Here is a 6475-nt window from a genome sequence, read left to right on the forward strand (position 1 = left end):
TGATCGTTACAAGCCGTTGCGTAGATCATCATTTTTGCATCCGTTCGCTTTGCACCACTTCCTTCCTTGTGTGTGGTTGAATGAGGATGACGATGAGGGACGGCATACACCTTGCATCGTCTTTATTGTCGGCGCGCGGTTCGTTCATTGGCGGCATCACTACGGCAGAGATGCACCTGACTCTTCTTTGGTTTTGCTTTCGGTTGCATGTGTTGTCCAGGGATGCCATATATACAGATTTATCTGTATTATACAGATTTTTGAGCTTCAGTACAGATTGCGTTTATATGGAATACAGATTTTTCATTTGTATAGGATACAGATTTATCACCTAAATTTTGTATGGGATACAGATTTTTGAACGAGTGATACAGAAAATCATATGGCATCGCTGGTGTTGTCTGACAAAAGCAAAACAAAAAAGCGCGCGAGAAACTAGCACATGTGTCGTGGGATGTAAGTGTATCATTGTTCTTGCCTTACAATATAAAAATTGATGCAATGGCAGGCAAAGAAAGCCATTGAATTGAAGCCATTGGAAGTGTTCAAAGAACACTAAGTTGATGAGAGGCAGGCCAAGTTCCAGTGAGAACGTCGAACCATAAAGAAGAAGAAGAACAGTATTTTGCAAAAGTGTTCTAGGTGCTTCAAATAATTCTGAAATTCAATCGTTAAAATCTATACATTTAATTTTGTTTGCTACAGCAACAAATATCAACATTTCATAATCTGCAGAAATCTACGAATCAAATGACATTCAGAGACATTATAAGGATGTTTCAGGCCATCCAAACTAACTTGGAGTTCAGAACTTCAAGCCTATACTCGTTTAGGTCTACAATCGTAACAGTATCCGTAAAGACCTAGTCAAAACCATGACAACTGGACTTTCTTGAAGACTTATGGACATTATTATATAGTTTTGGAACATACAGGGTCGTCCAAACTTTTCTGGAGTTTAGTTCTTGTTGACGCCACAGCCATAAAATCTTCGGCGTTATGCTGGAGAACGGTGTGTGATGGCAAAGAATCAACCATCAGCTCGCTGCACTTCTCCGTAGAGTACCCAGCACCTAGAAAGAGACAGAAGGATAAGGTGGGCTTGATAAGTTATTAGTTTGCCGGATAACAGCCCTACAGAATTGATGTTCGTCACGGATCCGGGTGGTGGAAGAGGACGAGGAACGTACCGGCAAGATGGATGGACCAGGTTAGGTATTTCAGCCAATAGTAGCCTCCTAATCAATAGTGATCCCCCTCAATTTATCTTGAATTTCCTGTTATAATTGTAGGGTCGAATCTGAAACGAAAAGGAGGAAACCCAATAGGACGATTTCTAGCATCAACAAACAATTCTTTGAAGCTGACTTGCGCTTCCAAACTGGTGACCTTCTTGCCCAACGTCTCTCGAAATTCTCCCTTTCTAGAGGGTTCTAGAACAACTATGATCATTTCTTCACGTTGTCCCTAACAACCAGCACATGTACCGGGACACCGAAGTAAATCATCCACTCTTTATTTTATGATTACATTATCAAATTCCTACACTAATTTGTTTCTAGAAAGTAGTTCCAAGTGGTGTAATTGCACTGGGTAACCACTATATATGGGCGTAGCCAGAGGGGGACAGGGCCGTCCTTCTGTTTTCTTTCAGGAATTTCTTCTTTGGTTCTTTCAGGAACTACTTCAGGATTTTTTTTCAATTCCTTCAAGGATTCTCCTCTAAGAACTCTTCTTGGGATTCCTTCAGAAATTCCTCCTGGCATTCTTTTAAAAACTCCTTCAGGAATCAATCTAGGACTTTCTCCAGGAATTATTAAGGGATTAACTCAGAAATTCTTCTCGAGATAGCTGCCGGGATTCCTCCTGGGGTTCTTCAGGATCTGCTACAGGGGTTCCTTCATGAACTCTTCTTAAGATTCCATCAGGATTTCTCCAAGAATTCTTTCTGCGATTTCTTCAGTTCTTCCTGGGATTTCATCAGAAACTCCTCCTGGGATTCCCTCGGGAATTCCTTCTCCTGATGTTTCTTCAGAACTGCTTCCTGAGGATTCCTCCAGGGGAATGGTGGCAGAGATTCCTCCAGGCATTCCTCCAGAATTTCATCTAGGAATTTGCGACTATTATCCCAGGAATTATCCCAGGAATTTATCCAGCAATTCGTCCAGGATTTCCTGCAGGAATTGATTCAATAATACCTTCAGAAATTTCTACAGAAATTCCTCCAGTACTTTCTGAAGACATTCTTCAGGGATTTCTTCAAAAATTCTTCCAAGAATTCCTTCAGGGATTTTCCTAGAAATATCACCAGAAATTTATCCAGTAATTCCTACAGGGATTCTTCCTGAAATTCCTCCTGGAATTGCTTTAGGGATTCCAGCAGGAGTTCCTCCAAGAATTCCTTCACAAATTTGGGATTTCTACAGGGCTTCATCCAGGAATTCTTCCAGGCTTTCTTCCAGTAATTCCTCCTGAGATTCCTCCCTCCAGGATTTGCTTCAGAGATACCACTAGGGACTCCTCCTGGGGTTTCTCCACAAATTCCTCCAGGGCTTCCCCCAGGGATTTCTTCAGAAATCCCTCCAGGAATTCCTTCAGCAATTCCTCCAGGAAAACCTCCACAAATCCTTCCAGAGATTCCTCCCAGAACTGCAAAAGGGATTCCTCCGGGATTTATCTAGGAACTTCTATAGGGATCTTTCCAGAAATTCTTCCTGAGAATACTCCACGAATTTTCTTAGGAATTCCTCCAGAGCTTGCTCCAGGAATTCCTACAAGGATTTCCCCTAAGAAATTCCTTCAGAAATTCCACTAGGAATTCCTCCAGAGATATGTCAAGGGATTTGTTCAGAAATTTCTCCAGGAATTTCTCACAGGATTTCCTCAAGGGTTTTTCCAGGAATTGCTCAAGAAATTCATCCCAGAATTGCTTTAGCGATTCCTCCTTATATTTCTCCAGGCAGTACTTCCCAAACTGTGCGCCGCGGTGCCCTGGTGCGCCGTGAACATCTCTCAGGTGCGCCGCAGGCTCTTGAACCAAAACACAAAGAAAAAACTCTTATTATTGAAGGCAAAATATATTTTTAGTTGTTTTTGTATTGTTACTTTTTAAGGAAGACTTCGAAAGAAAGTCATTCAAAGTCTCCTGAATTTTCAATTAAAAAGTAAATATTCCTAAGTCTACAAAGCGTTTTCCGGAATTTCGAATATTCTCATCAAACATTTGAAATTTTACAAAATTTTCAAATTTCTGGAATTTTGAAAATATTTGAAAAACTCCCAAATTGTTATTTGGACAAAGTAAATATTTCAAGAAACTGTCATCTATAATTACTGTCAATCTCCAGGTCTTCGTGCTGTCTCAAACGTTTTGGGACGACATTTACTCACATCATAACTTGTTTGTTTGTCTTTATAATTGAGAATTCCAGATCTAGGCTGGTTTTGCTCCTTATCGTATAAAAAAAATCTGCGACAATTTATGTGTCGATTTCATGCGCCTTTTTTGAGTTGTTGAGTTGGGGCTTTTGAGTTCCGAAAACAAAACATGACCCTTCACCGTCACTGTCAGCCGTCCTAACAGCTTCTAAACAATCTAAACAATTCTAAGCAATCCTCCAGAAATTTGTTTTAGGCTCTGTGAATCTTTAAGCAGTTTTTCTTTTATTATTATTATAAGAAAGCATGACATTGAACGCTTTTTATTTACGATTTATATTAGAAATTTTGAACTGCAGGTGTTAAAATTCTCAACATTCTTTGTTAAAATTTGTTGGTGCGCCACGAGAATTTTAAAAATTTCAAAAGGTGCCGCAGTAGCAGAAAGTTTGGGAACCTCTGTCTCCAGGAATTGCTTCTACGATACCTCAGAGAACTCCTCCAGTGATTTCTCCACGAATTTCTTCAGCAATTCCCCAAGAACTTCGAGGATTCATCCAGGACTTTCTTCAGAAATTCCTCCAGGAATTCCTCCAAGAATTTCTCAAGAAATTTCTTCAGAGGTTTCTCCAGGGATTCCTCTAAGGATTGCTCCAGCAATTCCTCCAGAAATTCATAAAAGATTTCTGCAGGGATTTCTCCAGAAATTTCTCCAGATATTCCTTCAGAACTTCTTCCAGTGAATCCGAACAGAATACTTCCAGGAATTTGTTCAGGGACTCCTCTAAAAATTCATTGAGGCATTTCTCCAGGAATTGCTCCATGCATTTTATCAGGCATTCCTTCACACATTCCTCCAGGAATTCTTCCAGGCATTCCTCCAGTTATTTCTCCAAAAAATCCTCCAGGAATTGGTGAAGGGATGCCTCTAGGAACTCCTCCGGGGATTTATCCATGAATTTTTCCAGGGATTCCTCCAGGGCTTCCTCTACGAGTATCTCCAAGGAATTCCTTAGATATTTTTTTCAGAAATCCCTCCAGGAATACTTTTAGAAATTCCTTCAGAGATTGCTCTCGGAATTGCTTCAGGGATTAGTTCTGGACTTTATCGAGGAACTCCTTTAGAAATTCCTCCAGAAATTTTCGCATGAATTGCTTCATACCTCAAGGATTCCTCCAGGGATTTCTTCACGATTTTTGTCAGGAATTCTTCCAGGGTTTTTTTTCTTTTTTTTTCTCTCCTGTTGGGGAAATTAAGCCACTACGTCCAATATGCTGAACTTTTGTTGCATGATATTCGCATCTAGACAGCTAATTACCATGTGTCAAGCAGCCAGCTTCTGCCACGACGCGTCGTCTCCCAGTCAGGTGCAATTGAATTTATAAACTCCAAGACCTTCGCAGGTTCTGCAGACCAGATCTCCAGGGCTTGCTCCAGGCATTCCTTCAAGGATTCCTACAGGAATTCCTCCAGAAATTTCTCATGGGATTTCTTCGGAAATTTCTACAGGGACTCCTCCCAGGATTCCACTACAAGGGGTTTCTCCAGGAATTTAGCCAGGGATTCGTCCAGAAATTCTTCCAGTGATTCCTGCAAGAATTCTTTCAGGATTTTTTTCCATCCAGGGGTTCCTTCAGAAATTTCTCAAGGCATTTCTTCAGAAATTTCTGCAGAGGATGCTCCAACTATTCCTCTAGGGATATCTCCAAGAAATTATCCAGGGATTCATCCATAAATTCCTCCGAGAATTCTTCCAGAATATCTGTCAGGAATTCGCCAGGGAATTTCTTCAGGGATTTCTCCAGGGTTTCCTCTAGGAATTTCTTAAGGGATTCCACCAGAAATTTGCCAAGGAGCTCCTCCAAAGAACTGCCTCAGGAATTCCTCCAACAATTCCTTCAGTAATTTCTCTTGAAATTCCTCCAGGAATTTCTCAAGAGATGTCTTCAGAAATTTCTCCAAGGGTTCGTTTTCCAAAAATTCCTCCAAGGATACCTCTCGTAATCGCTTCAGAATTTATCCAGAATTTATTCAGAAGCTTCCAGAAATTTATCTAGGTACTCCTATACAGATTCTTCCAGAGATTTCTCCAAGAATAGCTAAAAGGGATACCTAAAGGAATCTCTCAACGAATTTCTTCCGAAATTTCTTCAGGGCTTACTCAAGGACTTCCTCCAAGGATTCCTCCAGCAATTCTTTCAAGGATTCTTCCAGGAACTCCTTCAGAAAATCCTCTAATGATGCGTCTAGATATTCTCCAGTTAACACGAAGTCTCATATGACGTTGAATAGAATTTCAAAGTGGAGGCCATATGCGTACATGTACATGCTTTCATTTAACCGCGTGTAAAGTGTACGCATATCGCTTCCACTTTGGCATCCTATTCAACATCATATGCGATCGTGTGTTGACTGGGTCCTCTAGAAATTCCTCCAGGAATTTATCAGAAGATTTCTTCAGAAACTCAGATTCTTCTCACAATTTCTCTCAGGATTCCTCCAGGAGTTCATGCAGGGATTTCTCCGGGAAGTTATTCATGAACTTCTCCAGGTATTTTTGCGAAAATTCCTCCAGGTTTTCTTCAAGAATTCCTACGGGAATATCACAAGAGATTTCTCAAGATTTTTTTTTCGGGGATTCCTTTCAGAATTTCTCCAGGAATTGCTTCAGGAATTGTTCCAAGAATTGGCTTTAGGGATTTCTCCAGGAATTCCTCCAGGGATCCCTTCAGGTATCCTTCACGGTTTCCTCCAGAAATTAGTCCAGGGATTCCACCAGGAATTTGTCCAGAAGTTCCTCCAGGCATTCTTCCAGGTTTTCCTCCAGATATTCTTCCAGGAATTTCTCCAATAATTCCTTCAGAAATTCCTCTATCCGTTACTCCAGGAATTCCTCAAGAGATTTCTTCAAAATTATCTCCAGGTATTCCACCCAGAAATCCTCTAGGGATTGCTCCTGGAATTTCTCCGGGAATTCCAGCAGGGATTACTGACGGCTGACAACAACGTGAGCCGAGAAATTCGGAGGCGCATCATCAGCGGAAGTCGGGCCTACTACGGGCTCCAGATGAAACTGCGGTCGAAAAAGATTCACCC

Source organism: Aedes albopictus, chromosome 2, assembly GCF_035046485.1.
Source record: "Aedes albopictus strain Foshan chromosome 2, AalbF5, whole genome shotgun sequence".
In the NCBI taxonomy this organism is placed as follows: domain Eukaryota; kingdom Metazoa; phylum Arthropoda; class Insecta; order Diptera; family Culicidae; genus Aedes; species Aedes albopictus.